This window comes from Ostrinia nubilalis, chromosome 2 (genome assembly GCF_963855985.1).
Source record: "Ostrinia nubilalis chromosome 2, ilOstNubi1.1, whole genome shotgun sequence".
NCBI classification, from domain to species: domain Eukaryota; kingdom Metazoa; phylum Arthropoda; class Insecta; order Lepidoptera; family Crambidae; genus Ostrinia; species Ostrinia nubilalis.
Genome location: NC_087089.1, coordinates 13,255,152 through 13,276,473, shown reverse-complemented (window position 1 = coordinate 13,276,473; position 21,322 = coordinate 13,255,152). Strand labels below are relative to the sequence as shown.

At 34.7% G+C, this 21,322-nt stretch overlaps 1 protein-coding gene across 1 annotated transcript in view; it reads right to left on the bottom strand.

Annotated features, from left to right (window-relative positions):
- Positions 1–8,293, bottom strand: part of LOC135084506 (proteoglycan 4-like) — a 144,656-nt gene extending 136,363 nt beyond the window's left edge. The window contains exon 1 of the mRNA XM_063979286.1: positions 8,122–8,293. The gene's annotated coding sequence lies outside the window, so the exon portion shown is untranslated. The remainder of the gene's footprint in view (positions 1–8,121) is intronic.
- Positions 8,294–21,322: the final 13,029 nt, after the last annotated feature.

The window sequence follows — 21,322 nt, the reverse complement described above, 5'->3', positions numbered from 1 at the left end:
TGGGTAGAATAACGAAATTATGTAATGGGTTGAGCTAGGAATACTGATTTGGGATGAGTGAAGAAATGGGTTGAGTAGGCATGGGTCGAATACGGAATAACCCAAATCTTAGGCTAAGTTGCACCACCTAACTTTGACCGTAACTTTAACGATAACCGGTATTTTTTGTATGGATTTTTACAGATTTTTGATATTTCGTCATTTAAGTTCTATCACCACGTAAGTAATTTTTGGCGGTTTGCAGATTTTGATGCCATTCGCTAGAGAATCGAAAGACGCTTCGTTTCGTCCAATCTCCTGAAAAGTTGCTAAAAATGACTTACGTGGTATTAGAACTTAAGCGACGATTTGTCAAAGTTAAAGTAAGATGGTGCAACGCAGCCTTAGTGTAACGTAAGCTTTTACGGCCATTTAATCGAAAGGATTTATTTCCTAAAGTGGATTCACTTATGAATAATTTACGACTTTTACTTTGGATCCAATAACTAAATCTCAAAATTAAACTAGATTTAAACCAGTAGTTGAGTAATTCCTAGTATGAGCTGCTGTGTTATGATAAAATTGTAATAAATGGCTACATAATAGAAGTAACGCCATTCATATGTTGAAGGTTGAGGTGCATCATCTTAACTTTACAACTTTAACTTTGACAAACGTCAAAAATCTGTCAAACTCTTCACAAAAAGCACCGGGTATTGCTATTGCTACGGTTAAAATAAGGTGGTGCTACTCAGCCTAAGATTGTCAAGCCTACTTATGTAGCAACACAGTAGCACTAAGTAGTGCTTTCTTTGTTAAACGCAAGATATCCTTGAAAAATACATTATTATTTGATTGACTAATTAACTATTTAAACACCGGCATATTAAATTGCTAATCGATATAATGATATGTCTGTAAAAGCGGATGTAAAAGCTGATTCGCGGTCAATTTTTATCCAATCGAGGCAAGGGTCGCACATTTTTGGGCAAGGACGATTTAAAGTGGTCCGAGTACTCGATATAAATTATAAATACTCGATTAAGCAATCGGCCTCGTCTGAGAATTGATCGTGAGCTACCGCTTATCGAGTCGCCGGGAGTCGATTAGTCGCTTGACGGATATCTGTTGACTTTGGTCATGAAAGTCAATATGTGAACGATCATTGTACATAACACGTAACATATTTTTATGTAAATAGCGGAAAAAACACATTATCTGTGTGTGTTCAAGTCTGAAATAGTAAAATGGACGATGGCTTATCAGAAATACTAGTACAGCAATTTTATCTTTTAACAAAATTAAAAAAATGACATTTCTATTTTTAGTTTACTTATAGGCTGAGTTGTACCACCCAAATTTGACCGTAACTATTACGATAACCGGTGTTTTTTGTATGGAGTTTGACAGATATTTGACGTTTGTCTCAGTTAAAGTAAGATGGTGCAACCCACCCTTACTCTATTAGGCCTAGAATCCATCATACATTCATACCTTACGCGTTCATTAACATTATTAATTAAATCTGAGCGAAATTTAACGTTAGATGAGAAAATTTGTTCGTTCTTTCATAACGTCGATATTAATGAATTTGAATGGGTGGTAATATTCAATTTACCTTTCTTTCTTTCTTTCTTTTCAGCCAAATGACGTCCACTGCTGGACAAAGGCCTCCCCCAAGGTTTTCCACAATTTACCTACTAATAATTAAAATTATTAATTACTATTTTCCTTAATCTGACCTTACGTTTGTCCTCACGCCTATTCACTCGTGTCATTTGTTTCAAATTTGCAATACCAGCCCTTGGATTATCACAATGTTTCTTGTGTCTATGAAATTATAAGAAATAAGTTTTTATACGTCTTTGTGGATGTTTGTCACGCTTGAGTTTAAGGTCTGATATTAAAGTTTTATTTAATTTGATTAAAAACTTTCCATGATTATTAAGTGGTGTTTTATAGAGTTTACTTGAAGGATTTTCTATATCTCAAAAACAAAATGACGTCGTATCCATGTAATGTTAACACGCGTGTATACAAACATCAAAGCCGTAAGTTGAGTATTATTAAATAATGATTAAGTAAAATTCATCGTGTGTTTTTGAGGTTTTAAGAAATATTTCACTATACTTCAGAAATCATTTTATTATCCTAAATAGACGTTAGTAATTTTTTTCTTATTCTTTCCAAAATTAATTCATCACCAGTTAAGATCTCGCGAAACCGCCTATTTGACTAAATGTCAAAACTAGCAAGCAGAGTGGTCGTCCTCGGTGACTGTTGACCTACTGTTACGAGCGCTCGGGTCGAAACGTGTTATGTAACTATGTAAGCGTTTGGTAATGTGTTTGATCAGCGATTTCTGCACGTGATCGCTACCGAAGCCGGCTTACTCCCAAAAACGAGTCTTCCAGTGACTTGGCCCACTTTTAGCTTGGTCCTCGGGCCAAGTTGCTGGTATGAATTTTTAAATAGTCTTTCTTCGAGTGACTGGGTCCACCTTGAAATTACACCAAATCTACTCTAGAATCTTGGAGGTGGGCCCAGTCACTGGAAAAAAAACTATTTAAATAAATATTCAAACCAGTGACTTGTCCCGTGGACTAAGCTAAAAGTGGGCCAAGTTGCTGGAATACTCCCAAAAACGTTATTCGTAGTTTCGTAAGATTCCATCTCTTTCACGCAAAGCATCTCGCCAGCATGAGCGACAGTGACGGTTAAAATCGAAACTACGTAAACGTTACGGAGAAGGCCTGCCGATATTTTTGCCAATCGTAACGTTTTTTGCGGCCTCGACGTCTCGTGGTGGGAACGAAGCCTTGCTTAAGCTCCGGTAGATTCTGTTTGATTCGATTTTGTTTTTTGGCCGTTGGGAATTTGGCGTTTCTTAGCATGTCTTTTAACTGAAACTGGAGAATTCAAAATTATATCAATTCGCGATTAAGTAACAATAAAATCTAAATCGCTACCCCGGATTTGTTTATCTTCTAACCCATCAAGTCATCACTTGTAATTTTAAGATCTCTAGGTCTGTCAAAAGGCAGTCACTAGATCAGTAGGTTTTTGATTAGAGCCCAATCTGAGGCAAACGGTATTTCCTTGATGTTTTAGCAAAAAATTTAATAACCATTGCTCGCAAATACCTAAACGTACTTGCTATCATATTCACAATTTTATTGCCCCACCTCCATTGTCTTTCTCAGCTAAAATGCAAGTTCCTTTGGCACAAATAAGTCCCATACAATACGTGGAGATGCGCAAACGTGTGCTATCATATTATAGGCACGGCCACCCATCAAAACGATAGCCGTTGGTCATAACAAATGGGATTTATAACGCGGAAACTATATGTACAGACGACGGCACGTCAAGCTAAACACTGTGGGCTCTTATTTACTTGCAAAAGGGGTGATTTTTGAAAAATGTGTATGTTGATGTGCTGTCGTCTGTACACGCCGGTCAACGCGTGCGCATACTGTATGCATAATAAACAACACACTTTAAGTGTTTATTTTCCACGAATGACTTGTGTACTTGATAATACGTCTTAAGTAAATGATATATTAAAAATTATGAAATATTATAAAGCATGGTCGCTAATAGAAGTTAGAAATTTTCCTTGATTTTGAATCTTACTTTACTATGAAACAAAGTTCAAAATTTTTAAAGAAAAATATTATATTTAGTAGAGTCATGAGCTGGCGATCATACTTTTCAATTTGCTCGATGATTATTATAGGTACCTACTTAGGTACTTTCAGATTATAGTAAACGTTATTTCAATATCAAGGAAAATAGGTATGGAAAAGGAAAATAATATTGCGTTTAATTATTGTATACTATTTATCAGTAGAGGTATTATTTACATTTTGGCGGTTTCAAAAACTTAAAACCAATATGACCTTAGATGTTATAACTCGCACGATGGAAGATTTATTTTAAGTTGTTTTGAAAAAAAATTGTAATTAGTAAATAAAAATGAAATACATTTTCCGTTCCTGTTTCCGTCTGTTTTTTTCTTAATTCTTGTTAATTTAACACTGAAACATGTCGTGAAAATTAGATGCAATTAGTTCGTGCTTTATTGCTTATTGCGGACCAGTTTAGGTGGGATGAATGTCTTATGTCTGAAGGACAATGTGACTAGAAACGTGATTTATATTGTCGAGCAAAGACGTAGGCGTGGTAGAGTCTCTGGGACAAACTTGACATGTAGAGCAAAAGATAGTATCGGTAACTTTTAAAAACCATAAACTTTTAGATCAGTATTTGTACTAAAATGCAGGAGTTCCAATATAGGTATTATTTTTAAGGAACAGAATCAAACCGCGAGCATAATTTATATTCCAGTAACCTTGTAAAAGCACTAAATTCGCCCTTAAACGAGCAAAAGTCGCAAACGCTTGAATATTTACAACCAAACGCGAAATATTTCACAGCCAATCGACTCTTTCTAATAGGCCCTGAATATTCATTAGTTTCAGAACCGTGTATTTCAGTGGAATGCATTATTCAAGAACTTGCTTCATATAACGAAATTGTCCCTAAAAATCGTTACAGGTGTTAGCCAAAGATTACGGGTTATTAGATCGTATTGTGGGTGTGTTGGTTGGATTTTGAACTTTATGTTCGTGGGGATAAGACTTGAGTGGTGGTGGCAAGCGTGGAATGAAATACCGCGCGTGGTTGCAATACGAAAGTAAGCTGGGACCGGTTGCACGAAGGCCGGCGAGCGGACGCTTTTGTCTAACGCCTTGAAACAAGGCATAAGCGGTTTGCGGGTAAGAACGATAGCTTATCAAGCTAAATTATGTCATTTTATGTAGTTACTAGCTGTGCCCGCGACTTTGTACGCGTGAAAACCCGTTTTCGCAACATTTTTCATTATTGCTCTGCTCCTATTGATCGTAGCGTGATGTTGCATAGCCTATAGCCTCGATAAATGGGCTATCTAACACTGAAAGAATTTTTCAAATCGGACCAGTAGTTCCGGAGATTAGCGCGTTCAAGTAAACAAACAAACAAACTCTTCAGTTTTATAATATTAGTATATATGGTATTTTACACCTAATTATGATGTGCAAATCAAGTCTACACGTGAAGGGAAATAAGAGGATTTTCAAATGTCATTGACGTTGTAACAGTTCAGCCCAGCCCAGTTGCCTATCTGAGGGGAAATCCTATATCCTACAAACCTCTAGAGGTCTTAATGATGATGAATAATGATTTGGTGACGGGATAAAAGAAAAACACGTGTTTCACCGTTTGCAGGTCACATGAGTGTTGAAAAATTCAATTTTTGTTTCCATTGTTATATCTTGGGTATGCAAACGAATTCCTACTCGTAAAAGAAGGCTCTTTAATCTTCACTATGGCTCCTATAAGTCAACATCGTGCATAACTCTGTGTCATAAATATTGCAAAGATACACTTGAATCTTATGACTTGCGCCTAATCGCAGAATGCAGTGCGCCGCAGCAAAAACGCATACTGCACCGTGCCACCGCCGAATTGTTCGTCTCTCTCACTCCTCGGCCACAGACAGAGGCTGTCCTTGTCGCACTTGGTCCTGTCGAAACCCTGGGGTTTGTTTGTAAATAAAGAAAGTGCAATAATTGAGTCTCAAGGCCTCTATGAACTTTGAACAGGTACGCTGGAAGGCTGTGCTTTGAGAAATATTATTTATTGTAGTTTTAAACGATAGCCATTTAATTTTTTCGCCTAACCAATCAAAACTGTCAATTTACATAAACACAAAAAGATGCAAAGGCACCTTTCAGGCAGTGTAGGAAGCGATTACTTCCAAAATCCGGGATTCTGTTTGTACCACTGCTCATCATCAGCCTAAGCTCTCCCACTCAGTGTGATGGTAGAGCATAATAGGTACTATATTCGGCAGTAAAAAAGTCTCTACCTGCTAACGATATTTTTTAAATATACAGGTAATTATCTGCTAGTTAGATACGAAATAAAGCTCTATTCACATAGGTACATTTGTATCTCTTCAACACCTAAAACCTATAAATAGCTGGAAATATTATTCGCAATAAAGATACGCTCATTATTTATGCAACACCAAACACGTGAACACGTTTTTAGTAACCATAGACATAAAAACCGACATAGTCCGATGCTATAGTGAGTTTTATCAATAACGGACATTTAGTATAATGACGTAACTCGAGCTTAAGCTAGGGGAGGGGAGACAATCATGACCGTATTCATAAACCGATCTTAATTTCAAAATTATCATATCCTGTTCTTATGATAATTAGTTATCTGTTAATATCTAATTATAGAATTCTGATCTTTTTCTTTCAATTAAAATATCAATATCATATACAATAACAATTAACATTGATTCAGATAATTCGTTAGTGAAGAAATGCTCTACCATTACACGAGAAATTACTATTGTACTTCTGAATTCGTTCAACGATTACTTTTAATTTTTGAGTAGTTACTACTTCACGAAAAACAGCGAGTTAGTATTCAAAGCTTTAATTATGCAAAGTATTTGAGTACAAATAAATTAAACAGCTTTAAAATTAGATTATCACGGTGAGAATAAAAAAAATGCTTTAAATATTCACGTACTTGGTGCCTTATTATTTTTAATGACTTTAGTTCTCTCGCTCTACGCAATCGGGTCCAAGCATCGAGCAGCAACAAAGTTGCAATAAATACCGTTTTAGATTGTTAAATCGCAGTTAACTTGCAACGAAACCTGTTGTCCAATTTAATGCCTAAATAACTTATTAATTAAGAAGATTGTAATGTTAATTCATTTTAATATTTTTGGTTTGTGATGTTGTTCCGGATCATATTTACGTCTATCAAATTATTGACCACATCCGGATCTAAATTTGGAGATTTATTTATACTTTTTATTAGTTGCACCAAAAATTCTAGAAGAACCTTATATTAGGATCACTGTTTTATGAAAATAGTGCGTACATAAATTACTAAAATGAGCTTTTTAACTAACTAGAGTGAATGTAATCTACGTCAGAATTAAAACTAAAGATTGGTTTGTTAATACGTAAACGTGAGTAAGCAGCCACTTATTTTGAATGTTGAACTTAGGTTTACCAAAAAATATTTGGGACCATCGAAAAATGACCAACGATAAACTTGATAAGTCGACAGCGAAACGTGTAAATGGAAGATTTCATACACGAATTACCTGCTGTTGTTACCTATTTCCTCATAATTATTACCTACAATAATAACTAATACACAAATAAGTTAAATAAAAATGTTATTACGCTAAATACGAGTAGTTATCGCATTATTATTAACACAAGAAATCAATACAATTTTCAGTCATGTTTTACCTTATAAACTTTTATCAGGGAAGTTTCGGATCTATGCATCTCTTTTGCTCTAATCGGAATTTCAGTATGAGTGACGGAAACAGATAGATTTGAAAATAATTAAACGGCGATTGTACGCCCGCAGCTTTAAAAGCTCCTCTTCAACTTATTCGTGTCTTAATAAAAAAATCTATATTTCGTCTACAAATATTACATTTCCATTGCTTAAGACAGTAAAATGATTCATAAATGAATGTCCACCTGCTTAACACGATATGATACGCAAACAAAACAAAAGTATCACGTTTAGGTTATCGAGTTAGCAAAATAAAATACCATCAATGCACAAATAAAGCATCAGCGTTAATAACTACCAAGAAACGTGTATGAAATTGAAATGAACCCTTTTTAATTCCAAAAATAGTAATTTGCACTTATTTTCCATCGTACCAACTTTTTTAAGAAGATCTTTGAAATCTCATACTCAAACTGTGAATGGTGTTATTTTTGTACTTTTTTATCAACAATACGTGGCTATTTAAGTTTTTAATAATAAATATTAAGTACCTACCTATTGTAGGTACCTACATTTAAATCAACCGCTTAGCGCTCGTTGAAATCTTTCTCTACATAACTTATTCGCCTCAGCTTTTAATATTTTTGTGCTCTATGTTCCGTAAAAGCACAAAAACATGCAACATAGAGGTTTCAAGTTTTGTTTACAATAACGTACAACCTATGACCTATCCAATTTTTAAATCAGGGGAACAAAACTTTTTAAAGCGCTAAGTAATACCTGTCACCATGAAATAAAAATAAAACCAACCTGTCCAAAAAGTTTCACAATGGCACACAGTCACAAAATCCTCAAACAGTTCGTGGCACTGGCACTTTACTTTTTAAGTTTTAAAAAGAATAAATTTGAATATGGTCGTTAACGATCCGGATTCAAAATTGGAAGCGGCTGCGTCCGCGGCGCGCGCACGAGTGGCGGTTTCACGTGCGCCACCTCTCGCCCACCTGCTACGCGGCCGATTTGAAAAGGACAGACGGTTTGAATACTTTTTTCCCTTTTCCGCACTTGTCCCGTCTTTTGGCGATATCTTATCCTACCATCTGTTGTTCGTTGGGGAACCTCTTCCTCTTTACGGTAGAGTAATTTCTACAACGATTTACATTTTGACAGACTATTCATAAATGTCGTATAATTACAACACTTGATTCGACTTTGTTTTAAACATTTCAGAGACTACTGCATTTTTTATTAAATAAAGTTACTTTTACAGCTCTAATACATTATTTTTTATACAACATTCACTTGTTTTGATGGGGTTAATTACTAAATCTCCTTGACAGAAAATATAATTAAAAATAGCTTTGTTTAAATGAAAACAAAGGAATGGGTTAAAAACATTAGATTTGACTTAATCAGTTCCTTTCTACTATTTATTGGGCAAAAAATCACGCAAGGACAATAGAATGTCGTCGGAGGCGGAAAACTAATAATATCAAGTTCCAACCAATTTGCTTTGGGGTTCCTTGACATTGATTTTATGATATTTGATATTTTTGATTTGCAAATTCGAGTCACTCTGTCAGAGGTTTCGTCGCTAAAGACTTATTTTTAAAGCATCACGAATTCGCAATGTATGTATGTGTATGTAAATATGCGTCATAGTTAGGTACATAGTTTATGAAAAAGGTGATATGAAAATTTTGCTCAGAAATAGAACCATTTAAATACGTTATAGAGAACTTAGAATTTGAACCCAGCTTATTTTTTTCAAGTACAATCTATTTTTAAATAAACCAACTCTCTGAGACTAAACACCAATAACGAAATCACGAAAAAAAAAGTAAAACACATGTTTTCAAGTGGATACTGATACTTGACAATCTCAGCTTTAAATCGCTCTTCAAAATGTTAGAGTTCTAATACGAAAATATACGCTGAGTTAACGGTAAAATTCTATGTTACAATATAAACAGTACCGTGTAATGAGAAATCAGCAAAAATTGTGTATACGGGTAGGTATTTCATTACCAGGTCAGTACTAAAGTAGGTATTTAGGTCTCTGTCAACACTTGAAAGCATTTAATTTGGTGTACGTGAACTAAAACTACACAACTATTTTTGTTGCAAACGGATCGTGACAGTTTATAATTTATCGAGATATTGTTTATTTAAAAACTACTTAAATACGATATTTCATTTAAAAAAATCAACGTTCCACAGATGAACTCATAGAAAGTGGCTATTTTTGCATATACCTAGCTTGGGCTCGAAAACTCAATTTTGACCACCTTGTGGGTTGGAACGTTGTAGCGTAACTATGTCCAAATATTGAAACACGCGTTATTGATTCTTCGACATCACACCAAATTACAAGTACATATTATATTCGTAAATACGAGTATACATGGTTTTAATTGATTTACCCAAACAAAATTAGGGCTGTGTTGCCATCTTATTTTAACTTCAAAAATCTATCAAACTCCATACAAAAACACCGGTTATCGTTATAGTTACGGTTAAAGTTAGGTGGTGCAACTCAGCCTTAATATTTGTAGACTACATACATATAAATAGTGATGTAGCAAAGCTGTTGTATGCGTGCGGCTTAAGCTTTACGCAAACGGTAAACAAAAAGCTTAGAAAGCTCCCGGTCTACCAAATTTGTCCGGGTTACATTCCGCAGGTTAGCAGCTAAGCTTTAGAATGAGATCTAACGTATTGTAGCAACGTATACGTTGTTTTTTGCGGATGATGGCTAAACAAGCGATACTGCGGTTTGTTAAGCTACAAAAGACGGTGTTTTAGTTATGAAATTATTGGTTTGCAAGTGACTTATGACAGGGGTTCCCAAAGTTGTCTGGGCTACGACTCATCTAATACAAGTGGGTTCTACAGGCAGGGCGGGCCCACTCAATGTTCGTTCGCGACCCACCACTGGGTCGCGACCCTTAGTTTGGGAAACCCTGACTTATGGTATTATACTCGTAGCTAGACTAATGTGAAAGAAGGTGGCTAACGACAAAAATATCCTTTTAAGATTAATTTTTTACTTTAATTTCAATTTATTAGTAGGGTCACGCAGTCATAATAGTCATAGCATTTGAAAACGTGCGACGTATTTCAAAACTGCATTTCTTGGCTTACGCTAATTTTCTTTTGTTCTAGTTCATAACAATAGTGATTTAATGCTAGTAAGCCATTTGTATGGGAAGGTCCGATGAATGGACTGCCGATTTGAAAAGGGCATTGTGACCGAATTCACTATTGGCCAGCAAGTTATACGATAGTATTTTAAAATACCAAATAATAATGGCAAAGTTACTGTTTATCTGGAGTATTCTGAGGTCTACTTTTGTTTACAAAAGATTTATGGAAGAAAACGAAAAATATACGAAATATAAACCAAATCTTTCATACACTCATTAATAGTAGTGAAATATTGCGGAAAATGTAATTAATCAATTACATTATCATCACAATGCGTTCTCAAAGCGAGAGCTTGTAGAATCACTGCGTGGCGCTCACTGCGCAACACTCAACACAGCTTTACAAAGGTACTTGTAAAAAAAAGGTTCACGTCGTGTAAATACGTCGCGTTAAGAATTACATAATATGAAGTTCCCATCTTTACCTTTGGTAATGTGTTCAACCGAAGTGATTACTTGAACTTACAAGTCATCACCCTTGATGAAAAGCTTTCAAATTACCGAAGCTTTCGATAAATTACGGCGACTTATCGTAAACACAATTTCAGGCTTTTATCATTAAGAAAATAATTTATTAGAAAATCAGCTGGTAGGTAAGTATGTCGTGAGCGATGATGATAGTAAAATTACGGATTCCAATTTGAGCTCTTCTTTTGATTATAATAAAATTTAGTTTTTATGGATTTGCTAAGTTATTGGGTATAGTAATTTATGGTTTTTGAAACACATCGTCTTATTTGGCCCAATACACGTGTTTCATCTACATTAATACATGAAAAGAGGAAAGATTTGATTGTTTCTTTGTATTGAATAGGTTCCAAAACTACTGAACCGTTTTGAATCCTGCTACATAATTTCTAATGAACATAGGCAGTACAAAGTTTGCCGGGCTAGCTAGTTAATTGATATATCAATAGTTTATCACCTCTTTTGAAAATGTACAAATTATTCACTTATGACAATGCTAGCTTTTGCCCGCGGCTTCACCTACGTGAAATTTAGTTTGTCACAGCACGTCATAAATTATAGCCTATATATTATTCTGGGTTATAAACAATAATACTGCAAATTTTCATCAAAATCCAGTAACAAACATCCAGACATCCAAACTTTTGTGCAAATACAACGTCTCAACCCAAACAACTTAATACATTTCTTGCAAGAAATCAATGATCATTACGTTACAAAAAACTTAATGCATTAATTTCTTGCAACAAATCAAGGATCAACTGGATGTCTCAACCACATGGGGGTCAGCAACAAAAGCTGTTCACAAGCGTGACGTATCGCCCCAGTGAACAGCCACTTGCCCCACGGTCGGGTGACGGGGTCATCTCTTCACCCACTTAGGTGACATTCGACACTGCACTTTCTTGATGCATTTCCAATGGTAACTGATACGAATCACAGGCTCCGTCAGTTCTTTTGTACAAATTGAACTGATCGTATTTTAAAGGACGGTTTCTGATTTGCGATGTTTAGCTTATTAGCTTATGGACAATTTGTTTCAAGATAAGATCAGTGGGCTGAGTGTGAGTTTACACCAAACGCGCTCACTAGTGAGCGCGTTTGAAAAAAAACTCACACTCAGCCCTCTGACTACAAGTTTGCACGTAGAGATTAGCGAGAAACTTCCAGCACTTGCTATAAAAAAGAAATACATTGTTGATTGAATATACAAGAAACTGTTTGTCTTTAAAAACCGAACTCCGGCTGAAATTGCCGAAAAAAAAAAACTGAGAAATCTAGGTGAAATTGACTTTTCATCGATGAAAACTTCTGAATTTGCTTAGTTCCATGGTATTATTTTCAGTTAGTACTTATTTTGTGTGGTGTGCAATAAAGATTTCATCAATTTCATGTGAGTAATATTTTAAATGTATGACAGAGTTTAAGCCCATGGCAACAGATTTTGGCAGTATGTTTGAACTATAATCGGCACGTTCAAGGCTTTTAAAGGACATTAAAGCCTACAAAATCGAAGAAACACAAACTAATGAGTAACTAAAGTTAAACTTACTTAAGATCCTGTGACTGGCCACTGCAAATCCAACTCTAATAAAAAAGGTTTCGGCTCGTAACAAACACTTGCACTAGCAACGATGCACTACACGAAATTAATCCCACATTATTAAATATTTCTTACTTATACAGTTATTTGGTTTCAGTTTTAACACCACAAATTATGAAGAATTTATGACTAACATAAGGTATTCCACAGGTAACGGGTGTGTCATTTAAAACCCAATATTTTGAGGTCATAAAATGTATTGTTTCATGCACGTAAAAATGGGATTTGACGCGATTTTAGGACCAGGTATTTTACCTTTTGTTTAACTGAATTTACGTCAGTGCTCTACGCGGTTCAAAGGTTGTCTAAAGAAGTGCTCACTCACAATTTATGTAAATAGTGGTAGGCATTGATAAAAAAAAACAATTGTTTCAAGGTAGGCAATATTTTTCTTATATTTCAGTTTTGAAAAATTTGATTTAATCAGATGTATTTTTTAAAATAAGATGTAACTTTACTATAATAGAGACTGAACTGTTTCAATGATCTTTAGGGTAATCAACCACACGTTATCTAAGTTACACCCGTATTCACAAACATTATTATGAGGTCTTATAAAAATCAAAAGTCTATATACCATAGACAAGTGACACACATGAACCAATCACAGAGCTCTATTCAATGCTGTGCGTTCGTCTTCGGATAGCGTTGCTGCTTCACAGTAGCAAGCATCGTTTGTGAATACGGATGTCAGATTTTTAAATTGTTATAAATTACATAAAGTATTGTAATCCCATTTTTAGGTGCAGTTGCAGACTAGAGCTCTCTGAAGTCATCTTAACTATCTAAGTCTATCCTTTAGACTTATGATTTAAAGACGGACTTTAATTAATTCTAGCGCTAATTAGACGTATATAGCTCAAACGACCGTGATAAAGCCTTGCGTTATATGTGCTCTAACAATGCGACGAAAGACATACGATTTCCGACGGCTGCATTATCTGCCTACCTGGGCTTATGAATGAAAGGATGCGAGGGAGGCAAATGCGGTTAGTTATGTGTTGCATGTATCGTTGTCGATAGCTTTAATATCGATGTTTTATTTTGTCTTTTTGAAACGGAATTTGAAAATTCTTTCACTAATAGAAAGGTACATTATTCTTTACTCTGAGTGCCATACTTAGACTACTACAGAGTAAATTGTAATGATGACAGACTGAATAATACGCGGGCGAAACCACCGAAAAAAGTTAGTTTGTGATTATAAATTATAGTTATAGTAGGTACAATGGGATGAGGGACTGTAGCAAGTGAGTGCCAATACTCGTACACTCTGTAAATAAATTACAAAGCAAATTAACAAATACATAATGTGGCAATAAACAAAAATACCTTATTAAACAGGAAACTTAATGCAGCGCTTAAAGTTATGCTTATAATTATTTCATAGCATTACGATAAATATCGATAAAAATATTTCCCCGCACTATTTGCCCTACAACGTAATCGCTTGCATTCCAACTTTGTTTGCACAATAAGGGTGTCTGGCAAATGCTTAAATCACTCATCAACTATGTGAGATAGTGCACATTCATTTGTTACTCATAAGTCAATTATGAATGAATCAATTTCAAAGATTTTAAGGAAATCAATACCGCAAATGTAGTTTTAACTAACTTTGTATTATGTTAGGAATTCGTTAGTAATTGCGGAATAATTACTAGATTGATCATTTCGGACGTTTGAGAACCTATAGGTGCGCATTTCTTGTTGCAAAGTTTTCAATAGGTAGGTAAATTAAATAAATGTTTCATTTATAAATCTGTATAATCTGTATTTTATTTCTATCGTTGTGATACATGTAAGCTTTGGAATCATCACGTCATGCAAACCGGAGGCATTCTTGTTTACATTTTAAATATTAAAGAAAAAACTGTTTCGTGATTCCCAACCACAGTGGAAATACACATACAGTAGTTCTTGTTGTAGATGATTTTACGCATTTTATACCTGTCAAAATGAAATCAAACTTTATGATTCTCTGGTTTATAGTTTCTGCTTCGCGCTTTAACCGATTGAGTCCCAGACGGCATTAATTAATGTCATAACAATTGATTATCTATTGTGTCTAGATTCGCGGAGCTTGTTTGGTATATCTGCATTAAGCATTGTTTCTGCTTTTGCTTTGAACCTAAACTTCGTCGTTTTTGTCCAGCATTTATTTGCTTCTTTCTTTATGAAAAAAAAAGTATGGCTCTTTAATTAAAAATGGTTTGGGCGACTGGATTGTAAATAAATAAATAAAAAACTTACGTCCCAAAAAGTTGTAGTACTTGCAACCTTTGTGACCTTTTAAGTGTACGATAAGAGAGTGACCCTTCTGCGTCTACCTGCTCTGGGTTCCAACGGTCGCTCGCTATATCTTTCACGGTCAGGGATGAGTCATCGGTGATATAGTACCGCGAAAGAAACCTTAACTGCAAATAAAATAAGTCTATTTTTGAGCAACACAAGCTTTTTGATCCGTTCTTCGAAGGCTCATCGCGTTTAGAGAACGTTATCCTGCGTTTATTGTACTTTGTTATCCCTTTCTAGCGTATAAAGGTGTCTCTTTCTTACTACAATGATGCTAAAATTTTATGATTAATAATCTAATTCCGAAATAAAGATTTATAGTCAAGAATAAACCTTTTTAAATATCTCTGTTGGAAGAATAATTTTCTCGTATAGTATGGGATATTTTAACCTTACGTGTAGAGCTTGAGCTTTCGATGCAGCAGGAGTCTTCCAGTGACTTGTGCCACTTTTAGCATGGCCCACGAGCCAGGTCGCTGGATTGAATTTTGTTTTTCTTCCAGTAACTTTGCCTGGCAAAAGCTCTATTTTATAACTTTCTTAGAAACCAAAATTTTACAACCAATAACTTAGATCTAACTCTTGCTCATGAATCCTCGAATATATTGGAACCATTTTGCGAAGTAAGGTATATGAGAGTTTAACCCCACCGATGATATACTGTGGATATATTAAGTACATATATCCACAGTATATCATCGTACGTTAGCTACATGTACAGAAGACCGCACACCAAACTAACCACATGCATCTTAAACAGTTGTAATACGAGTGGTTTTGCAACTAAATGTGTAGTCTGATGACTGTGCACGTGCGGCAGTGTTGCTACCTCAGATCTTTTTAACTAAACCTAACGTTTGACGAATTTACCCTTAATTAGATTTTTCCCCTAAAATTTTATTAAATAAACCAAATCAATAAATGACTTAATTTTATTATAAACTATCATAAGTACTACACAGATTCCAAACATTCTTGGAATCCATCCATAGTAGTCATAAAAAGAAATGTCATTTACAGTATTTATTATTCTTTCTAAAATCGTACATTTCATTGAAAAATTTTTATATTTATTTTACCTTGAAAATTACCCTAAATAATTTTCTACCCTAAAAATACCCCAAATGTTAAAAATACCCTAAGTTTAGGGTAAAATTCCCTAAGGTGGGAACACTGACATGCGGGACCCGTCCGACGGCCCTGACTCACGACGAGGCTTCAAATTTCGAGCCTCCAGTTCCTGAGACTAAATATAGGTTATGAAAAAGGAAAAAATACGTTTTGCGTATGCATTTGTGCGAAAAATCCATGGCGAGTGAGGTTTTGTGAGGTTAATGTATTCCTTGCGTTTTGCGCTTGAACATAAAAGTTCTGAAATTCATAATTCAACTTTAAAATTCTCCCAAAATTAAAAAAAAATAAGCGACTACTTAGCCTGTGCTTGCAGTTTTTCAGTATAGATAGAGCAAGTAGTAGTAATAGAACAAGTATTTTAATGTCTCCAGCTCTAGCTAGGATTTTTAAAGAAATACCGAAGTACTGCACTGTGAATACCCTAAAAACTAATTCATTAATTACGATTAAGCTCGTTAGTTCATACATAAGTAGGTAATTATTAGATACAGCAACAGCACATCAGACGTACATTTTCTTTGCAAAATAGCTCCTATTACAAATACATAAGAGGTCACAGTGTCAAGCTTGATATGCTATTGTTTGTACCACAGATCACAGTAACTAAAGGGAGATGTGAAGAGGGGGCGGGGCCGGTGTCGCAGCTAGCTATACGCCCAAAAACAGAACACATTGCTCGTGACAGCAATTATGACAGCAGCGACGTTATAATGTAAACAGTTTACATTGCTTGCGTAGTACTAAAGATTATTCGAACGTTGAGTACTGATACCGCAGTGGATAATGAGCACATATTTTGATTACTTTGTGTGTGTGAATTTCTAATGCGACACTGAGTTTTGAACTAGGCGCTTAGTTGGCATCTGTCTATATTTCTATGGTTTGTGCCTACTCTGACGCAGCTAAAGCTCCTAAACCCGTTGCTCGTGATAAAAGATCGTTAAGTTCACCTTGACACCCACTAATAGATGCTTAAATGTCAAATACAGTATCTTCTTTGGTATTCAATGGCATCTATAGTATTGAAAGTTTTAGAAGATACCTACATGAAGTGACTAATAATACATATGAAAAAGCCCTCCTGAAAATGAAAACCTAATTATAGCAAAAAATACATCAGTTATGTTTAAAATCGATAGATTTATTACAAACCAAATTATTTTGTTTTTTTACATTTATAACTTTGATACGTACCTACTTTAAGTAGTACGATTTACATACAATAAGGTAAATATTTATTAGGCCAATGTCCTTATTAAATCCTAAAAATATATTGTGAGGATCGTCTTCAAAAATGTTTATCGAGGTCGCGTCCTTGTCCTTGAATAAGGCATATGAAATCAAAACATTTTAAATAACCAATACTTTTATAAGTTTTTTTTTTAGTTTCTACACTAAAAAAACAAAACTGTCCGCATCTTTTTTTATTGAAATTTTACTTGTGCAGTGGCTGTGAACTCTACTACTACGGCTTCTTTTTCTTAAATTAATAAAATTAAAAAAAATAAAATTTCTTATTCTTATTCTTAGATTCTTAGTAAGAACGAGGGTCTTAAAAATTAGTCATTTAAGTATCACTTTACATATAGGTAGTTACGATAAAACATTATTATAAATCATACCAGTGAATGAAAAATATGCACTAATACACCATAATGTATGTTAATTTGCCTGGGAATTTATCGTTTGTTTTTGATAATTTTTAAGGATGCACATAATTACCTATACTAATTTTAATCTTACGTATTATAATGAGAGTTTTATAAGTTCGTTAGTACCTTTACTGTAATTAAATATCTTTAGCTGGTGAATTTGCTTGTTCGTCTATTTAATCGTTTATAGATCATAAATACCTACCTAAATAAATAATCACAACTGACAACGCCATCAACTCTTGTAGCGGAGTTTTGGGCTGACACTGTATAGGTTTGTTTTCGACACGACAAGAAGAGAAGAAGATAATAATCACAAATTGTGAAGTCGTTAGAAGATTTCTCTAATAGAATGTATTATCTATCTCTAACTCCAGTAGGACGTTCTGTTTCGTCAAATAACTAGCTTATTTTTCAATAACGTATACATTAGGTACTGATCAACCTTCTTTCAGGCTGAGTTGCACCACCTAACTTTAACCGTAACTTTAACGATAACCGGTGCTTTTAGTATGGAGTTTGCCACATTTTGATGTTTGTTAAAGCTAAATTAAGATGGTGCGCAACCCAGCCTCAGACTTCATGACTAACTTTAGACAAAGTCGGTTGGTTGTTCTTCTAAAGACTACAAACTCATGTAGACCTGCCTGTTTATAAAGCGATTACTCACTTTTTAAATTACAGATCAAGAAAATCCATATGGGAAAAGTATACTATGGTAGATGAGTAAGGATTTAAATAACAAGAACTTTACCTGGTTTACCTGCCTAGCTCAGGTTTGTGACTAACCATCATATCCATAATGGATTTATAAATGAGCATAATTTAACAGAAATAATATTATTTTAATTGCTTCATTCATATGTATTTAAGTACATAACGAGCGAATCGGCATTTGCATCTTATTTCTTAGTAGCTTATTTCAACTTCCTATACATCATTGATGATACTTTAAAGGAGTCATTGATTGGTACAAACTAAGTGTAGCTTTTTTAATAAATCATGTTTTTCACAGAAACAAATTAGCAGCATTCTCTATCAGTCTACATTTAAGGCCAATCAGACTTAAAAGTATATTGATTGTACATTACTGTATGTTGCCTTAAATAAATAAAAAAAAGTGCTTAATAATACTATCGTACCGATTTTAAGCCCCAATACATAACGAAAGGTAAAGAAGGATACTTATCTTTTTAGATCGTATAAAACAAATGAATATCAACAAAGAATGTTACGTCATAACCCCAATCATCAAAATGCGATGCAATTTCAAAAACGCGATTCAATTTGAGCGTTCAGTTCTCGTGAGAACGACGACTCGTTTCGCTAAATGTTCGCTTTCCTTTCGCAAGCCTGGAGGATGCTATCTTTAACACGAAACCTCAAATCAGCCGGTTGTCATCTAGATGTGGAATTTTTCAGCAACAATTCTACAGAAAGGACTCACTTGTCTTGAAAATAAATAGTAAAGACACTAACATTTTCTGTTAAAAAAATATAGGAATAAAAAATTGTGAACGACATTCTGCTAAAGTGACCTTTTGCGAAAGTGACATTCTGCGAAAGTAAGTTTTTGAGAAGGTGACAAAATTTTTCGCGATGACATTTTGCGAATATGACGTTCTGCGTCAAACCTAATCGATATCATTGCACTTGACTACTGCAACTGAAAAATAAAACCAGTCAATTTAACATCCCGTTCTCTTATCTAAATATAGCTTTTGAGTTTTAAATACGTTTCTCATATTCGTAGGTATATCTTAATCGCTTATTAAATTCTTTCGGTGCATTTTATCGTATTAATAAACAAGTTTCAATAAACCTTGTGCTTGTTCGTTGAGATAAAGTGATTAATCAATTTATTTTAATCCTATGGACATTATAGATATATTTATTAGTGTTTAGTTTTTATTCGTATAATCTAAGTTTTTTATGTTTTTCCTTATAGTTCTTACCTGTTGTACAGGCAAGAACTAAGGCGTTGATAAGGATAATTGTAGGTTTAGGTTTTTAGTCGATTTAAATAAAAAAAAGTGATGATGATAGATCATATTCACATAACACGAAAACTGATGTTAGTTACCACGATTGTTTTGCAATGTTCTTAGTAGACAACCCCAAGTTTGATAATGACCTTGCATCACGTATATCATTTTCTGACATGTAGCGACACTTGATTTGAAACTGTACATACTGTACCTCGGTTTCCCTATACAATAATCCTCAGAAAATAGTAGGTATACGTATACCCATACTTTATATTATTTTTGATAACTGGATTCGCTTCCTTTGTGCAGACTTCGTAAGTAACAGTTTCACTGAGCACGCAAATGGTATGCTAAGTCCAAAATTCGCGTTGCTTAGTCATAGATCAGTCACATCAGGGTTCGTGACCTTTCTAGGCTATTAAGCAAGTATGACGCAGTAGACGAGACAATCTTTGCTAATTTCGTTTTTTCACAAGTTATTTAAAAAAATAGCTTAGCAACTACTAGGTGGACCGACGATCTAGGGTCGCGGGAAGCACCTGTCAGGGCAGGTCATTGTGGAAATCTTTGGGGAAGGCCTTTGTCCCGCAGTGGACGTTATTTGGCTGAAGCAAACGAATATACTTTTTTGAGTGTCCAATGATAAAAATGAAACACGAATATGTATAATGGACGGTAATAACTCTTGGTCTAATAGAAACAGATTTGGTCTCTTGACCGACACGAAGTCTTATATGGTATTTATCATGTGGTTAAATATCATTTTGAAGAAGTTTTGACTACAAGGTTTTATAAAAACTCTTTACGCTATTGAGCAAGTGCGTAGATACGAAAAATTTCCGTGCTGTTTTTAAGGTTTATAAAGTGCCTACATACTCATGTAATCTGCTTAGAATCAGCTTACTAAAGGTTGCATTCCGAAAGCGGTACAAAGGTCAGCACATTGACTGAAGATCCCTTGAGGTTGGGCCTCACTTATTATAATATCATCTAAATACAATAATGAGAATGTCGTGATTGTTCCATACTTGCCCTCCCATCTAAGTTGCGTTTGACCTGCCATAGAACGTCACAGTTTCTTCTATGTGACTGATGGGCCAAGTAGTAAAAGATACTTAGTCAGTTCAATTGACTTCTTACATTATTGTGGATAAATGTAATTTTAAGCTTCATCTTAGAATCTATACTATAATATTATAAAGCTGAAGAGTTTGTTTGTTACTTTGCTTAAACGAATCTCAGGAACTTACTGGTCTTATTTAAAAAGTTATTTTTGTGTTGAATAGCCCATTTATAGAGGAGGCCACGGGCACAGCTAGTGTAAGTTATAATAGTGCTACAACTGTGCAACGGTATACAAAAGTCTTACATTAACTAGGCATAGGTACATTTAATTTTGCAGTGAAACCCAAATAACAAAGCCAGTATTCATCAGAATAAAATTGTATTTTTTTATACCTACTGCACCATTTTCTTCAGGATATACAGGAGTTTATTGGGTATATTATTGTACAGATCGATTTCTTTGTATAGATAATTGAGACTAATGACCATCGAAATGAGAGCAGTAGCCTAGTGGACGTTATAACGGCCTATCAATAACCTACACAAGGCCTAACTCCGTATTTGCCCGCCCACCGCGTTTCCTTAAAAGCGGCTCCAATT